Raw genomic sequence first — 18,895 nt, 5'->3', positions numbered from 1 at the left:
GTGCGTTTGCCGTTTCCTGGAATTTTATATGCCTTTCCTTTAAATAAATTTAAGCTTCTATTACAGAGTTTCCAAGTTTGCGTGCTGTTGGGAATTTGACATGTCTGAAGGTTCCTGAGCGGCACATTACAGGCATATTTGGACTTCAGCGTTACGCTTACAGGGTGTGATGATTCCTTAAAAAGTTTCCATAGTAATTTCCCTCCCATCGCCAAATTTGCCAAGGCTGGGTCACGGATTTGCAGTCCGCCTTCTGAAATTGAGCGCTTCACCGTCTCCCATTTGACAAGATGTATTTTTTGCTGGTTTCCCTTTCCCCCTTGCCATAGAAAATCGCGCAGGATTCTTGATATTTGATCTGTCACTCTCTTTGGGGCAAGAAGGTATGCTGCTTGATAGATTGGGAGAGTCGATAACACGGATTTTATCAGAATTACCTTGCCTCCTTTTGTGAGCTAGTGTCCACCCCAGGAAGTAATTTTTGACTTAATTTTGCCGATGATATCCGTCCACAACGTCCTCTTATTGGTCCCAATTGTAATGGGGAGACCGAGGTATTTTATCATATCCCATTGGGCATGCCCTTTGAAGCCCAGAATGTTTGCTATGCCTGTGAGTTCTTGCTGCCCAATATTTCATCCATATACTTCACTTTTCCTTTCGTTAATGGAGGTGCCCGATACCCTGCAGTAACGTTTGAGGACTGAATCCATAGCTTTAGCAATTCGAGCAGATGCCCCTCCCAAGAGAAGAGAGTCGTCCGCGAAAAGGGCATGATTCAGAGCTGGGGAACTGATTGATGGTTTGAGGCCTGGAAGGGAGCCTGAGGATTTTTCAAAGGATAACTTTCTACTGAGGGAGTCTGCCATCAGAATATACAGGAAGGGGGAGAGCGGGCATCCCTGCCTGAGACCTCTCTGAGCTTGGAAGAAGGAGGTGGGGCGTCCGTTGACAAGGGGGGCGATCCAGGGATTCTGAGTGCAGGCAGTGATGAGATTGACAAAATGAGAGGAGAAGCCGAAGGAGAGGAGGACTTTGTACAGGAAGGAGCGGTTGACTCGGTCGAATGCGTTGGCCATGTCAAGCTTTACCAACATTCCTTTTTCCTTTCGCTGATTGCTGGAGTGAATAGTCTCCTGGACTTGAATGACATTGTCCAGGATGTGTCTGCCTTCTACAAAACCCCCTTGATTGCAAGAGATCAGCCTGCTAAGCAATGGTTTCATCCTGGTAGCTAGGAGCTTAGCCAGGATTTTATAAGATGCATTGCAAAGCGAAATTGGTCTAAATCTGGCAAAGGTTTCGGGATTAGTTTCCTTGGGGATGAGGGCGAGGTAGGTGGAGTTGGTTCCTCCTCCTACCTTGGCTTTTTTCATGAAACCTTTTATCATTTTTAATAGATCTTCTTTGATGATTTCCCAACAAGTCATATAAAAATGAATGGTGAATCCGTCAGGCCCAGGGGCCTTATCCGAATCCATAGACCAAATGACTTTGATGATCTCTTCTTCCGTGATAGGTTGGGTGAGAGCTGAGTTGTCTTCGGAGCTGACCAAAAGAGGGATGTTTGAGAGTAGATCTGCAGTATCTTCCTCGCTGCCTTGATTATCTGCGGTATACAAACTTTTATAATGTCTTTCAGCTGCCTCTTTTATTTGACTGAAGCCTTTACATAGCTGTCCTTCTGCTGATGTGATTTCAGAAATGTGGTTCCTGGAGAGTCTTGCTCTAAATTGACGGTGAAAGAAGGTGGTGTTACGGTCTCCAGCTTTCAGCCACAGGCTTCGGGATTTTATTCTCCAATGTTCTTCCTCTGTTCTGAAGGATCAGAATGCTGAGCATTGGATTTTGACTTCTTTATCTAGCAGGGATGTGGTTATCTCTTTGCTTTCCATTTCAGTTTGCAATGCATCTAATGTCTGAATTGCTTCTTTTCTTTGACCGGTAGGGTTCGGGGCAGGCTTCCTTATCCAATCCTTCAGGGCTAACTTTGTAGCTTTGAGCTTCTGTTCCCATACATAGCTGGAGGACCCAGTGACTGGTTTGGCCCACGCTGTTTTCACTGTATCCATGAATCCATTCCTTTCTATCCAGAGTGGACTGAATCGAAAGGGGATTGGACCCAAATCTTCTTCATCTTCCAATATGAGCTGGACTGGTTTGTGATCTGAGGTCAGCTTGGGGAGGATTTTTGTGGTGATAATTTTCTTATTCATCATCAGAGTGCCTTGTACTAGGAATCGATCCAGGCGGGCCGCGATATGATCTACCCCCACTCTGTTGTTGGTCCATGTATATTGCCCTCTGATTGGAATAAAATCTATTAATTCCCACTGCTGTATGAGGTCTTCCACCAGGGGAGCATGGGATCTCTGTTGTTAGTTCCTCCCCTTTTTTCTTTGGGTTTTAAGACGATATTAAGATCCCCAGCAAGGATGATGTTGTTTGGGGATCGCTGCTCTAAGAATTCAAAGAGAGAATTCCAGCAGTCTCTCTTTTCAGAATAATTAACAGGTACATAAAGATTGAAAAGGGAGATGGTCAACTTACTTGTGCAGTGCGTTAGTTCTGTGTAGATCCAGTGCTGGGTCTCGTGGGATTTGTTCAGAAGGAAGAGGTCATCTGCCCAAAGGGTTGCAAGTCTTCGGCTGTGCCTCTTGAGCTGATTGCTCTTCCCATGCTTTTCTTCCATTTCTTCTTACTGATATCTAGAAGGGTGTTCCCCTCTATCTTGGTCTCTTGGAGCAAGAGGATGTCTGAGGGTTCTATTTTGAGTAGGTCCTTGACCGCTTCTGCTTTCGAGGGATTCCCCAATCCTCTGCAGTTCCAAGAGACGAGACGCATTATTTACCAGAGGTGGGTTGAGAGCCTCCCTTAGGGGGCCTAGTCCTGGAGTTTCTCCCAATAGACATCTCTATTGTGGGCTGACTTCCTTGTGTTTTAAGCCTTTCCGCTTCCTCTTCTCTTATTTCTTTGCGAGATTTCCTGCCAACTTTTCTTGTGGGTTGCTCGAAGGTTTCATCCTCCGATGAACCAGAACTGTCCGCTAGTTTTTTCGTAGTGATTTCTGCATATGAAGGATTAGAAGGGCTCCCTTGAGGAGTTTCCTGATGTGCCATTTCACCGTCTTCTTTGTTGGTGATGTGGGGATCTATCTGTTCCAGATCTTCAGTAACTACTGTAACTGGGGTGCTCTGTCTGCTTTCTTTGGATTTTTGGTTCTTTTCTTGAGTGGGATTGGAGCTGCTTGGTGCCTCTTTCTGGATACTTTTCCCGCTGCCTTTTTTGTGATTAGTAGTTTTTTGGATTCGGGTCCATTGTTCACCACTTCGTTGTTCTGGTTGTTCTTCCGCCTTTTTCTTACAGTGTTTGGTGAAATGTCCGTAGCCATGGCAGTGTCTGCACTTAAAGGGAAGTTGTTCATAATCCAGCTCTTGTACATGTGTCCATCCTGCGACTGTAAGATTGATGGCTTCCTGCAGGCCCTCCTCCAGATCTACTTCAATGCAGATGCGAGCGCATGAATATTGATCTTTCCTTACGGCTTGGTCTATGTATTTGCCTAGTCCATTGCCAATAATCTGGAGAGACTTTTGATTCCAGCAATGGAGTGGGAGGTGGGGGAGTCGCACCCACACCGGAACAGCAGATGGGACATCCTGGGCTGGATCAAAGTCTGGCGACCATTTGTTGAGGTATAGTCCTTGCGGACCCATGAAATAGGGTTCGTTTATGAAGATTAGGCTTTTATCCTCTGCACTTTCGAAAACGAAGACAAAGAAACCTTTGCCTACGAAGTAACTTTTTATACCTTCTTTGATTAAGGGTTTCCAGTTCCTTTGGGTCCAGTCCTCCACCGATTTGGGAGAGGGCCAGAGGCCCGTGAACTGGCCTATGAGTCCTCTCTCAGCTAGATTCAGTGCTGCCTTGCACGTTTCTTCTTCCGGGAGCGCTACCGAAGGTATGGATTCCAGCTTTTTTACAAATTTCTGTTGAATGGCTGATGGCGGGCGCTTATTTCCAGCTGCTATCATTGCTTTGAATGTTGTAACCTCCGGGGGGGAGGCGGGGGCGGATTCATATTGTTCAGGTCCTCAGAAGAAGGCATGGCTGAGCACAGCAGCGCAGGGGCCTGTGCCAGCCCTTATCCGAGATGCGTATCACTTCAGCGAGTTCAGCCAACAGTTGGGAGCGATCCAGGGGTGTCGAGGCAGGTGATCGAGCCCAGCAGCAGAAGGCTGCCAGGCGGGGAGGCCGCAGGAGGCAGCTCGTTGATGGGGGCGGCTAGGTCAAGCCTGAGCAGGCTCGCAGCGCAGCAGTTTTACTGGAAAAACTTTTTATTTTTTAATAAAATTATATTAAAAATTATTTATATTTATATAAATTTCATAAATTATTTATTTTTTATTTTAATTTTATTAAAAAGCTTATATTTGTGTGTACATGTGGCATTTTTTTCCATATGCTCTATAATTTTTAAATTTAACATTTTTATTTATTTATTTATTTATTTTGTTTTAATATGAAAGAATATTTGTATTATATAATTTTGTGTCTGGTTCACAACAAATACATTAGGTATTACATAGCTAATTTATCAAGATTTTCCAATTGTTTTCTCTTTTTCAATAGGAATACATTATTTTCTTAAGGAGAATATATCTGAGCAACACAAAGAGGGGTTTTTGAAGGTGTTACAAAATTGCCTCAACAAAACACAAAATTTACAACCATAATGCTACTGGCCAATTAGAGAATTTTTTTAATAGACTTCATTTGCCATTAGGGAATTATGACATGCCTAATTTGACCATTAATATTTAATTCACCTATCTTCAATTTACACCTCTCATTAACATACATGTTTGCTTCTCTATTGAAGTATCTTAGGACATGGAAATATGCTTTGGATTGGATATCTTTCTCAATTTTCCTGATTCATTTGATGTTTTCCATAGATTTCTCCTTTGGATTAGGAGATAATCTTTGTAGTAGAGACCATACATCTTTACTTGATTATTTGCAATATGACCAAGGCCCCATGAGTAGCTGAACACTTTATGCTCCTTGGGGCCATAGAGTACCCCTCCCTCTCCTTTAAATTTAATTTTTCAATAGGCATTGATTATATATATCTATGTGTGTGTCAATTGTTTTTTTTAAAGAATAAATATTTATTTTTTATATAATTATTAATTAAATTTAAATATAAAGTTCTGAAATATAATGATTATGATTATGAATCATTATTTTAATTTGTGTATATATATATATATATATATATATATAGATCACACTTTTAAAAATATTTTTATTTTTAATTTTAAGTTTATTAATTAAATTTATTTTTATATGTTTATTAATTATATGTTCTAAAATATCATGGCTATAAATATAAATTATTATCCTTTAAAATTATTTTAATATGATACTTATATTATGACTTTTATGCTTGAAAAAATGGTTTATAATTTTATTAATAAAAATGAAATTATAATATAACAAATTGAATTGAATCACTTTTTTTTTGAATTAAGATTGTATTACCTCAAATTTCAGCATACACCATCGAAAATACTACTGTTCATGTAATGTCCAATCTCAATTTGTCTATAGGGAAGCCATATCTATTGATCATTAATTAGAGTTCAAGTAATGAAAAATGAAAACATTTGATACACAAAAACCACTGAAAACTACCATATATTGGACTACATAAAGAAATAAAACAATTGCTAAAAGGCATAACATGACATTAGGAGTTTGAAGAGGTAACTGGAGCTAGGTCCTGAGTGCTTGTACTAGTTGGAGCAAGAGGTTTTAGGTCACTAGGTCACACTGAAGATCATTTTCAAGGTGAGTTAGTCGGGTATCCAAACTAACAAGATAGGAGTGCTAATATCGTTGCACCCGCTTGATTTCATTCAAAGAAGAGATGTATCTTTGATCTCTTCATGCTTCTCCTTCAGATCCTACTCATAAGATTTTCATCTACCAGTGGAGGGTGATGGAGTTCAAGTACTCTCTCCGTCTTCCCTTGGTATAGCCAAGGTCAAGAACCCAATTGGCTACCTCCTCTTGTATTTCATAATTTGAATAGGCTTGTCTGTCATTGGTGGTAAGGGCTTCAAGTTAACATATTTCTTCACGAATTTCAAGGGGTGTGGCAGAATGGAAGATGTCTGCAACTTCTAGGCATGAGCTTGGGCACACGACCTAACTTGAGGGCCTTTTCCCGCAGTCCCTCAATAGTTACACATTTGTTGTCAGGGCATATTGCACCAAAAGAGAAATATCTAGGCAAGATAGCTTGCCCACAACAACCAAGGATTCAGAGGAATAAGGCCAAGGAAGCCAGAAAGAAGCAAAAACCAAGGGGTTCTAGGAATCTAGGGCAGACAATGCCAACAAACAGAAGAGGACAAATGAAGAAGAATGGTAGATGAAAGGTTCCTAGCAGGGACTAGTGCATGCTAAGGGACACTGCAATTCAAGTTGTGACCTGACCTAGTTGAACTCGAAACAAAGCAAATGAGCATCCACCAGCGAGAAACAAAACCAAAGAAATAAATTATTGAACGAGAAGAATACAACAATATCTTGAATTGTCCAACCCACTGAACCTAGACGACAATGTTGTGTGTGTTGAAGAAAGGCTAACACCACTAGATCATACAACATCCAACTCCAATGTAACGATTTGAGTCCTAACATTTGTAACTCTTGCATGCCCAAAGCCTATTTATTCACCATTTCTTAACTGCCATTGCTTGTGTCGAGGACCTCCCAAATAAGAAGTCGGGTTGTCTTGCATGCAGGCACAGGTTGATTCAAATCCATAACCGAAGGCCAACATCTACGCTGCAAAAAAGCCAACCAATTATGCCATAGTTTTGCAAGTTTTATGTCGCACAAGAACCTTCCTTTGTCAGACGCCCAAGGGAATTGTCCCACCTACGGCCCCCCGACATACCAAAAAAGATGGAGAGCAAGGTCTCCCCTTGTAGAACAGTGGAACAAAGTAAACTTTGACATGAGAATGAAGATTAGTGTATGTGGTTTGCATGTGTGTTGCATGGGAAGCGTTGGCCACACCAACCCCCTCTTAAATTCCATGGGAGGCGGCGAGTTCCCACCCTGACTTCCAACGTCCCACCGACCAACACCCTAATTGAGGGGAATTGAATCACTTTATTATTTTTATTACTTTTGACATTTTATTATTTTTTTAAATGAACCAACACCATGTTTTATTATAGCATCTCTTCCATATTGAGTTGATATTTAAATGTTTACACTCATTTACATAAACTACAACGTCTTCCTCATAATAAAAACCTCTTGGCACAATAATAACTCAATTTATTATTATTAAAATAATTTAATTTTTAAAATAATATATATATATATATATTATTTGAAAATAGAGTAATAATAGCTTTATTATTCTTGGTTCAATTCGGGCGAGTTTTATACTTCTAAACTCTTTATAAAAGCAAAAATTAATGAAACACATCATTTTTTTTAATAATAATAATCTATTTTTGTTATTTGAATGATTTTTATTTTTATTTATAAAATTATAATGATTTTTGCTATTTTTATTTGCATTATACTAAATATAAAAATATTATTTTGAAAAATATTCAATCATAAAAAAACATGATTTTTGCTATTTTTATTTTCATTATATAAATGTAAAAATTTTCTTTATCTATTTTGTTGACACCTAATCATCAGGATTGGGTGAATAAGTGTAACTGATGTAAATAAATAATGGAAAATATGAAGAGTCATCGGGAGATGAAATGAACAGTCTCTCCCTCATGTATATAATAAAGACCAACTTGAATGAATATAACGATTTAATTTTGAGGAGTTACTGCCTGGTCTGACATGGTATCGGAGCCAGCGCCATTTTTGGCTTCCAGCTCCATTTTGTAACTCCCTTTTGTCATTTCTTTAGAAGTTTGTCAGTTTGTCCTGCATTTTTTTGCCAATTTTGTAACCTCCCACGCTCCTCTGACATAGTCCAATAACGCTGCTCTGCTACGCTGCTCGATACCTACACCGTCAGCGCCGTGTCGTGCTTGTTCTGGTATTTTCCATTGCGTTATGTAATGCTGGTCAAAACGTTGGTTCAAGTCGAATTGTGTTAAGACTGTGGTGCGAGTTGTATGTTAAAACTCTGGTGTTGTTTGTGAATTAAGACCTCGATGCATCCTTGTATGTTAAAACTTTGGCGTTGTCTGTGTCTTTTATGCATCTGGAGTGTTAAAACTTCATTAATTGGTATGGAAATCCATGTGTTGCAATTGGTGGTTTGAGGTATGCAAATTCAAATATATGTTGTCTGGTTAATACGCTGCCTCTGTTGTTAATACTCCGTGTTAATACTGCGCTGCCCGGTTAATACCGCTCAACAGTCATATGAATGCGCACTATGCTCTTCTGTACATGCTACTCACGCCTTCCCCAAGATTTCGTGGTTTGTGGCTTTTGTTGTTGTAAGCCTACTCTGGTTTCCGCTGTCTCTCCAGGAAGAGATTCCCATTCTCTTGTTTCCGCTCTCGTGAGCTCCGCTTCTTGGAGAGTTAAAGCTCCTGCAGAGAGATTTTGATGAATCTTTTGTTTTAGTGAGCGTGGCCAAACGTTGCCAGGTCTACGTTGGAAGACCGTAATGTGATGGATGGTGCTGCATTGACCATAAAATGACCAGCAACCTAGATATCTTCCATGATATAAGCGAATGGATGGTATTGGCCAGAAGGATTCATGGTGAAAGGGCCTAAGCTTTCGTTCTTTGAAATATGTGCGCCATTTAAGATCACCATTTTTTGATATATAATTGCCTCCTATGTACTTATTAGACTGCTACTTTGAATATGTACTGATTTGTTATGTGAGTTATGCAACTCTGATTTCTGGTTGCAGTACATTCTAAATGAACCAACGTATTGCGTATTTCCTTGGTGATGAAACTTCATATGGTGGATTTAAGACTGCTGGTTTTAATACACTGCTGTTTTAATTATCCCTCATTATTTTTTCAAAGTTAAACAGAGTTTGCCACCAAAAGTACAATTTTTTTTTTCAGTATATTGCCAGAAGTATTTTTTTACAGTACACAGATTTTACAATGCATTCAATCATATCTATTGTGGGAATAGTTCTCACTGGCAAGGAGAACTATCCTGAGTGGTCCCAGATGATAAAACACACCCTCATTTTCAATGAGTTGTGGAAAGGAGTGTGTGTTGGAGACGGAGACAAAGAGCCAGAATAGCCTACCTCAGACAAAGAGTTCGCCATTTGGGAAAATAAGAACAACAAAGCCTATGCATTAATTGCAGCATCTGTAAGTGAAGAGGTGAGTCGCCATATTTCGCCATTTTCAACTGCTTTCGAAGCCTTACAAAAGCTGAAAGAACTCTATGACTCACACTCTGCACTTGAAGTTGTTCAACTCATGATTAAACTCTTCACTCTTGAATTACAAAATAATGATCCTCTTGCTCTTGCATCTGAAGTAAAATCTATAATGCATGATATCAAAGCCACTAAGGTTGAATTGGATATTCCTCTTATCGCTTTTCTCAAGGCACTTTATCCTACTTACTCCAATTATCTTGAGTCATTGCAAGCAAATGGAAATCTCAAAGATATTATCTTTGACTCTTTTGTGAAAAAAATTGCTGAAAGAGAGAAAGCTTTTGGAAAGAAGACAACCCTTGAATCTTCTGAAGAGGCTGTGTGCCTTGCTCATAAAGAAAAGAATCTTGCCCAAGATTCTTCCAGAGGAAGAGGTGGTCGAAGAGGAAGAGGAAGATATTTCAGAGGCAGAGGGGCAGACACTCTCAAGGAGAAAAGTCAAATTTGCACTGCATACGCTACAAAAGAAATGGATCACATGATGCCTCTACATGCAAGTTACCTTGGGACAAAATTGAGCAGCAAAGAAACCAACCCAAAGGTAAAACTAATGACACAGACAAAGGTAGAGCACTTGAATCTGCTCATTATGTTGTGGCACAATGTAATATTGGAGTAAATGAAGATTTATTTAATGCTTCACTTGCTTCTTGGAAAAATGATTGGTTGCTTGATTCAGGAGCATGACTCATAGAAAAGATTTTTTTGAAGAATTTATTGACAATGTTGATGGAGCAGTATACTTTGCAGACCAATCAAAACTCAAGCCATCAGGGCTTGGCACAATCAGGCTTAAATTGCCTGGTCTTCCAGATTTTCTTCTGCATCATGTTCTATATCTCCCACAGTTGAAGAGAAACTTGTTGTTCTCGGTCCACATCCGCCAGCAAGGTCACTCCATTCATATGTTTGATGGCAAGCTTGAGGTGAGAAAAGCATCTGACCACTCATTTGTCATGAGGGGGATAGAAGAAGAAAGACTTCTCAAACTGCAGGGTACCTCTGCTTGTGCACAACATTTCTCATACAATTCTCATTATGAAGAAGGTACACTTCCATCAAGTTTATTATGGCATGCTAGATTTGGACATTTGAACTATGACAACCTCCGCTTGTTGAAGAAAAATGGTGTTACTGGTTTGCCTACAATTCCTAGGAAACTTAAGCAATGTGATGCTTGCATTCTAGGAAAGCATAGCAAACAGTCTTTTCATGATTCACATTCAAGAGCACATAGAAAACTTGAACTCATTCATTCAGATTTATGTGGTCCAATGCTTGTTCCTTCTGCAAATGGAAATAAATATATGATGGCAGTTATTGATGACTACACCAGAATGTGTTGGGTTTATTTATTGAAGAACAAATCTGATGCTTTTCAAACATTCAAGAACTTTCATATATGGATTGAAAATGATGCACAATCTCATATTGGCTCTATTCGCACTGATAATGGAAAAGAATATACTTCAAATGAATTTGAAAACTATCTTCGCCAACATGGGATCAAACATCAAACAACTGTGCCTTATAATCCCCAACAGAACAGTGTAGCTGAAAGAATGAATAGGACAATCTTAAATATGGTGCGCTCCATGATGTTTTTCAAAAATGTAAAGTTGATATTTTGGGCTGATGCAGTTCTATGTGCTGTATATATAAAGAATAGATGTCCATCTAATGCTATCAGAAACAAGACTCCCTATGAAAGGTGGCATGGGCACGTTCCTTCGGTAAAGCATCTTAGGGTCTTTGGTTCCACCTGTTATGCCTTGATACCAAAGGTACATAGAAACAAACTTGGTGCAAGAAGTCGTAAGTGTATCTTCCTGGGGTATTCAAACACCTCCAAAGCATACCGTCTCTATGATGAAGTCAATAAAAAGTTTGTTGTATCTAGAGATGTAATCTTTCTTGAAACATCCAAAACTGACAATATTGTTGAGTGGCAACTTGATCGCTTTGATAGATTCGCAAATGCAAAATCATTTCAAGAATTTGATAATCAGATTCCACATCTTGAAGGGGGGATTCCTATACTAGATCAACCTGTGGAATCTTCTTCTAAAGAACTCTCTTCCCTGCATGAAACTCCAACAACGGATGATACTTTAAGTGATGTGATTGATAGAATTGGGAGACTCAATCTTGATTCAGTCCCAACTCAATCAACGGAGTAGCCTGGACCATCTGAGAAAGGTCCCCCAAAATGGCTGACAAAGACACTTGAAAGTGTTCATCCTGATGAGGTTGGAAAGACAAGAACTAGAAATTCAAACCGGCAAAATGGAGGTGATGTAGATGACTCTGATTCACCTGTTGATATGGATGTTTCTTATGATTGTGAATTGAATTTGTCTACAGATTTCGAACCAACTTCCTCCAAAGAAGATGCTTCTCATGATGAATGGAAAGAAGCGATGCAAAAGAGTATGATGCCCTGATAAAGAATGGCACTTGGAAGCTGGTTGATCCTCCTTTAGGAACCAAACCAATTGGCTGCAAGTGGGTCTACAAGAACAAGTATAAAGAAGATGGCTCACTTGACAAGCACAAAGCCAGGCTTGTGGAAAAAGGTTTTGCACAGAAGGAAGGGGTTGATTATGAGGAGACTTTTGCCCTCATAGCAAAATGGGCTACCATCTACACACTCTTTGCCCTAGCAGCTTAGAACGGTTGGAAAGTCCATCAAATGGATGTAAAAACTGCTTTCTTGAATGGAGATCTAAAAGAGAATGTTTTTATGTCCAAGCCTGAAGGATTTGCTGTGAAAGGACATGAACAGAAAGTATGCAAACTTGTGAAATCCTTGTATGGCCTCAAACAAGCACCGCGAGCTTGGTATGAAAAAGTAACTGAGCATCTTCTAAAACTCAATTTCAAACATTATGATCTTGATGATGCAACTTGATTTGTCAAGAAAGTTGGCAAAACAATTGTGTATCTTGTGGTATATGTAGATGATCTTTTGATGACAGGGAACAATGAAAGCTACATTGCATCCATAAAGAAGGAATTGAGGAAAGGTTTTGAAATGACTGATTTGGGCTATGTTCATTACTATCTTGGTATTGAAGTAACTCAACATCCGAAGTCCATATTTCTTTCTCAAAAGAAGTACATTGGAGATCTGTTGAACAGATTTGGCATGACAGAATGCAATTCTCTTACTACTCCAATGGAACAAAACTTAAAGCTCACATCCATTGAAGGAAAAGAATTTGAGGATGCAACAAAGTATAGACAGCTTGTAGGAAGTCTCAACTACCTAACTACTACCAGACCAGACATTTCGTTTGCTGTTGGAATCCTCTCTAGGTTTATGCAAAAGCCTTGTGAGGGACATTGGTCTGCTGCAAAAAGAGTTCTAAGGTACTTGAAGGGAACTCAAGACTTTGGAATCAAGTATACATAGGTGGACGACTTCAGCTTGATTGGATACTCTGATTCAGACTTCGATGGAGACAAAGAAACTGGGGTATCTACTTCAGGTTATGCTATGAGTCTTGGATCAGGAGCTGTCTCCTGGAGATCACGCAAACAATCAGTTCCAGCAGATTCCACAACAAAAGCAGAATATGTGGCAGCAGCTGAGGCAACAAAAGAAATTGTGTGGCTCAGGAAAATTCTTGAAGATTTGCAGGTAAAACAAGTACAATCGACTCCACTCATGATTGACAATACCTCAGCAATAAAGTTGGCCAAGAACCCAAAGTTCCATGATCGAACGAAGCACATCAATACTAAATATCATTTGATTCGACATCATGTTGAGGCCAAAACAATCCATCTCTGCCATTGTTCCACTAATGAGCAAATTGCAGACATCTTCACCAAAGCGCTTGGAAGAGAAAAGCTTGAAAGATTCAGAACGATGCTTGGACTCACCAACATCCCTTCAGATTAAGGGGGGGAATGTTGACACCTAATCATCAGGATTGGGTGAATAAGTGTAACTGATGTAAATAAATAATGGAAAATATGAAGAGTCATCGGGAGATGAAATGAACAGTCTCTCCCTCATGTATATAATAAAGACCAACCTGAATGAATATAACGAATTGATTTTGAGGAGTTACTGCCTGGTCTGACATATTTAATAAATTTTATTAATCTTAAAAAATAAAAATTAATAAACAACATTTATCTTTACAAAAACATCATTTATATACAATTAATTATATTCAATCACTTACCCTTATAACAAGCTTATATTCAATTACTTACCCTTACAACAAGTATTATATAAATAACAACAAGCTTATATTTTATTACTTACCCATACAACAAACATTATATAAATTTCATTTATGTACTTCGAAATATAAACAAAAAAAAACCACATAAATCAATTACTCTACTTAATTTGTTAATATGCAACATAATACTAAATTTTGATTTATTAATATACAACATAATACTAAATTATATATTCTTTTACTTAATATGTTTTTATAGAACTTTACTATAAAATCCATTAATTATTACACCCAAACTTAATTATCCTTATTTGAACTAACCATTTAGACATAATATTGCACCAAAGCAACAAACATAATCTCCAAGTGTGGGCAATACGACTAGTGCATACCATTTTCTTGAAATCCCCCTATCACTAGCAAGCTTCTTAGCTGGAATCGGTGAGCCATTCCTCCTTGTGAGGAAGAAATTACTCTCATTTTCTGTCTAAGATATTAAAAACTTTCTTTGGGTAAAGGTTTAGTAAATATGTTTGCAATTTGTTCTTTTGTTGGAATGTATTCCAATCTGATAGTTTGATCAACAACTTGTTCTCGAAGAAAATGGTACTTCATAGGAATGTGCTTTGTTTTATAATGCATAATTGTCACACATGATAGGTATAGGATGATCACCATTTTCTTGAAGGGCCTTGAGATTTTGCTTCATCCATAGGACTTGAGTACAACATGATGTTGTTGAATATATTGTGCTTCAGCTGTGGATAAAGAAATGGAAGTTTGTTTCTTGCTGAGTTAGGAGACTAGACAACTGCCTAAAAAGAAGGCTCCTCCACTAGTGCTCTTTTGATCATCAACACTTCCAACCCAATCCGCATTTGTATAAGCTCTGAGAGTAAGATTTGTTCCCCTTGGATAGCACAAGCCATAATCTGTCATGCCCTGTAGATATCTAAATATCACTTTGATTGCATTCACATGAGATACGTTTGGGCTTGATTGAAATTTTCCCAACAAACCTACTGTCTGCTTAATATCCGGTCTTGATTCTGTTAAGTAAAGAAGGCTTCTAATCATGGACCTATACATGGTCTGGTTTACTTTTGGAGACTCATCATCCTTATTGAGGTTGCATCTTGTTATCATGGGAGTGATCACAGGTGCATAACTTTCGGCACCAAACTTCTTCAATATTTCTTTAAGGTACTTAGTCTGAGAGATAAAGATGCCTTTTTCTGATTGATGAACTTGCAAACCAAGAAAGAAAGACAGTTCCCCCAGCATAGACATTTCAAACTCCATGTTGGTTGCAAAAACTTTTTCTCATAGAATCAACATCACTTTGAAAAATTATGTCATCCACATAGACAACAATGGTTAGCAAGTTATATTTTTCAATCTCGATGTAAAGTTACTGTCTGTTACCCCTCTCTTGAAGGCTTGTCGCTGAAGATATTTATCCAATCTAGAATACCAGGCCCTTGGTGCCTATTTCAAACCATACAGGGCTTTCTTCAATATTCACATGTAATCCTTGTATTTTGATAGCTAAAATCCTTATGCCTGCTCAACATAAAATTCTTCTTGCAGTTCTCCATTTAAAAATGCCGATTTTACATCCATTTGATAAACTTTAAACCCTTTAAAGCTTGCAAAATCCAAAAACATCCTAATTGCTTCAAGTTTGGCTACTGGAGAAAATGTTTTTGTGAAGTCCACACCTTCGACTTGCGCATATCCTTCACATGCAAATCTTTCTTTGTTTCTCACTATTTGTCCATCTTCAGTGAGCTTATTTCTATAGACCCACTTGGTTCCAATCACATTTTTGTCCTTAGGTCTTGGTACATACTCCCATGTCTCATTCTTCTCAATATGATCTAGTTCTTCATTCATGGCTTTAATCCAATGTTCATCTTGATTGGTTTGAGAAATTTTTTGATCCATCAGGGATAGCTAATCCAGAGATTAAAAATAGGTTAAAATATGAAAGTGATCAGAACCTCTCGAAACCGAAGTGAAGTCGTAGTGTTTGTCGTTTTGATTCCAACAACACTTGAATCGCCTCAATTCAACGTCGTATGAAGAAGTTATGGCATTCTGAAGTTTTTGACCAACAAAACGGTTGATTGGGTAGTACATACAATTGACATCATCAGTTGACTGTGCAGGGTATGTTTGGCAGAGGACCAATCAGGTCTTGACACGTGGCATATTCGTACGGGTGCATTTGGTGTGTTTTGGTTGGTTCGTGCGGTTTTGAGGTGGGCCAATGAGAGGGCGCCACATGATGCCCCGTCGTTGGCCAATTTTTTTATATATAGGCTCGAAGGCCTCGGCGGGGTTTGACCCCTCAACTTGCCAAGCATCAACTCCACGCTCTACTGGTGGACCACACACAAGTTCTTAACCTATATAGTCGCCGATTTATATTGAAATTCAAATGTTTGGTGTGTTGGGGGAAGGGAGCAGGGCGCTTGGCCCCAGCCCCTAGTTACCCACAGGACCACATCGGGATTTAAGAGGGGGCGGGCGGTTAAGCTCGGTCCTCGGTTTCAATGGTGCCATATGTCCACACCCAACGACAGAAGGGGTAGACCGGGTGGCACTTGGCCCACAGTCCCGTGAAACACTTTGTGACCATACGCTAGGAACAAAGGGAGCAGAGCGGTGGGGGCAGGCGGTTAGCCTGACCCTCGACCACATGACACCCAATGTGACCTTGTCCCGACGGAGCGGAGGCCAAAGTTGGTGGGGGCGGGCAGTTGGCCCCGGCCCCCGGCCCTATGGGCAACACGTGACCTTGATCCAACACATAGGGGTTATTGGAAAATTTAACGAAGCGGCAAATTTCACCTTTTGCGACGAGAATCGCGCTAGTCCAAGGCGAAATTGTCGCTCGACGAACTGTGTAAAGGGCAAAATCGTCGCACAGTTAGCAGGTTTTGCCAATTTGCAGGACAAATAGCAGAGCATGGCTCGAAGAAGCATATCTTGCTCAATGTTTAACCCTTTTGAGCTGAAGAAGAGCCTAGATGGGGGTTTTTGAGCGTCCTGGACTCAATGGCAGCCTCAATTTTATGATTTGAGCACTTTATGATGGAATTTTTGCAGAATCAAGTATGGAGACATATTTGAGCATGGAGAGAGCCTAGTTAGAGGTTTTCCAGCCTTCCAATTTCATCTGCAGCAGCTGTTACTTCAGTAGAGCAATTCTTTTCAGTATTTTCTCAATGTATTAAGGAGAGAAGCCCTTTTTACTCTTCATTGTGAAGGAGTTGCATGTTTATGCCTTTTGATTTTAGGTGGAGTTCAAGGACCTATGTGTGAGAGTCCTTTTTATGTTGACATTTTCATGACTTGCTGTAGGGAGTCATCTTTCTGAGTGAGAATTATTTGTAGGAGAATGTTTCTTTGTAGGAGAAACAAGCCACTCTACTGTCAACAAGTTGTATGTACTCATTTGCTGCTGAAATCAATATATGGTCTAGCTATTGGAGCAGGCCCAGAGATGTAGCCCAGGAGGGGTGAACTTCGTTATCAAATGTTGGTTTCTTCTCTTCATGTTTATCATCTTGAGTTTCATGTGATTTTTTTTTCTCTTTTAAGTTCATGTGAAAAATTAACTCGCCATATTGAAGAGGTTGTGAAACTTATTTTACCTTTAAAGATCCATTTTGTTAACTTGCAAAGTGTTAGAGGACAATCGATTTTTGATAAGAGGAGCTTTCCTCCATTTTCAGATCAATAGCAGAGCTAAGTCATCATGGTTTGTTGTGTTGACAATCTTCCTTCTAGTTTGGACTCTTAATTCCTGATCTCCAAGAATTTGGCTATTTGGATGATTCTCTGGAACATAGCTGGAAGGGGTTTTTGGATGCAATGACTCACCTTCTTCTCTTTGTTCTTCATCATGCTCTTCATTCTAATTTTCTTCTTCTTGTACTCTTGGTAGATAATTGGTTGTGGCTGGATTCAAGGCAACAATTCATCTACTCTTACATTAAAGCATTCAACAACCTTTCGAGTCCTTTTGTTATAGCATCTGTATCCCTTGCTTCTATATGCATATCCAAGAAAAGTTCCTTCATTATATCTAGAATCAAATTTACCTAAATCATCTTCATTTACCTTAATATATCATTTGCTTCCAAACACTCTAAGATGTTTGATAGTGGCTGGTTTACCTTTCCATAATTCGTAAGGAGTTTTGGTATCATTTATCCTTATTTGAACTCTGTTCAAGACATAGAATGTTGTGTACACTGCTTCTCCCCAAAATCTGTCTCGTAATTGAGCTTCAAAGAGCATGGTTCTGGCCATCTCTTGTATTGTTCGATTTTTTCTTTCAACCACCCCATTCTGCTATGGAGTTCTTGCAATAGTAAGTTGTCTTCTAATTTCATGATGTTCACAAAAATCGTTGAATTCATTTGAAGTGAACTCTCCTCCTCTATTAGTTCTCAGACATTTGATTTTTAGATTTGTTTCATTTTCAACTAAACCCTTGAAAGCTCTTTAAATTTCTCAAAAGCCTCTGATTTTTCTCTAAGAAAGGTATCTGATGTCATTCTGGTATAATCATCAATGAACAAAATAAAATACCTTTCACCTTTCAGTGTTTGAGTCCTGGCTGGTCTAGTGAGGTTCGTGTGAATGAGTTCTAGAGGCTTGGACGTAGAATATTCTTTTGTTTTGAAGAAGAATCAGGTTTGTTTTTCAAATTGGCATACCTCGCAGATGGCTTTGTGTGGTTTTGATATCTTAGGCATTTCTTTCACGTCCTGTGTTCTTGTAACCTTTACTAGATTATCAAAACTGATGTGTCCCAATATCTTGTGTCAAAGCCAATTCTCCTCTATTTTCCCATATAACATTTTTCTCTTTTTGCTCCATCAATAATGTATACATTACCTGAAGTTCTGTTAGCCTTTGCCACCAGCTTTCCTGTATTAGCATATCGGATTTCACATCTTTTGGATTGAAAATGAGATCACAGCTTTGGTCACACATTTGACTGACAATCAAGAGATTGTGTTTCATTCCTTACACATACAAAGCATTTTGAGCCTTAGTTTTTCCATTATCTATGTTGACTGTGCCTTTCCCAACTATTCTTGCAGATGCATTGTTACCAAGAATTACTTTGCCTCCATCCTCTTCCTTAAGTTTAATGAATTTACTCTGATCTCCTATCATATGTCTTGAACATCCACTATCAACATACCATTTGTTTTTTTGGGGGCATATAACATGAGACCACA

General features: G+C 39.0%; 1 protein-coding gene across 4 annotated transcripts in view; it reads left to right on the top strand.

Annotated features, from left to right (window-relative positions):
- LOC149190942 (uncharacterized) overlaps positions 1-18,895 on the top strand; it is a 212,133-nt gene that overhangs the window by 19,511 nt on the left and 173,727 nt on the right. The window lies entirely within an intron of this gene.

This window comes from Pinus tabuliformis, chromosome 3_1 (assembly GCF_031772625.1).
Source record: "Pinus tabuliformis cultivar Carrire ecotype Pingquan chromosome 3_1, CPIR1, whole genome shotgun sequence".
NCBI classification, from domain to species: Eukaryota; Viridiplantae; Streptophyta; class Pinopsida; order Pinales; family Pinaceae; genus Pinus; species Pinus tabuliformis.
The sequence above is the reverse complement of the archived record's forward strand: the minus strand, read 5'-3'. Positions and strand labels throughout refer to the sequence as shown.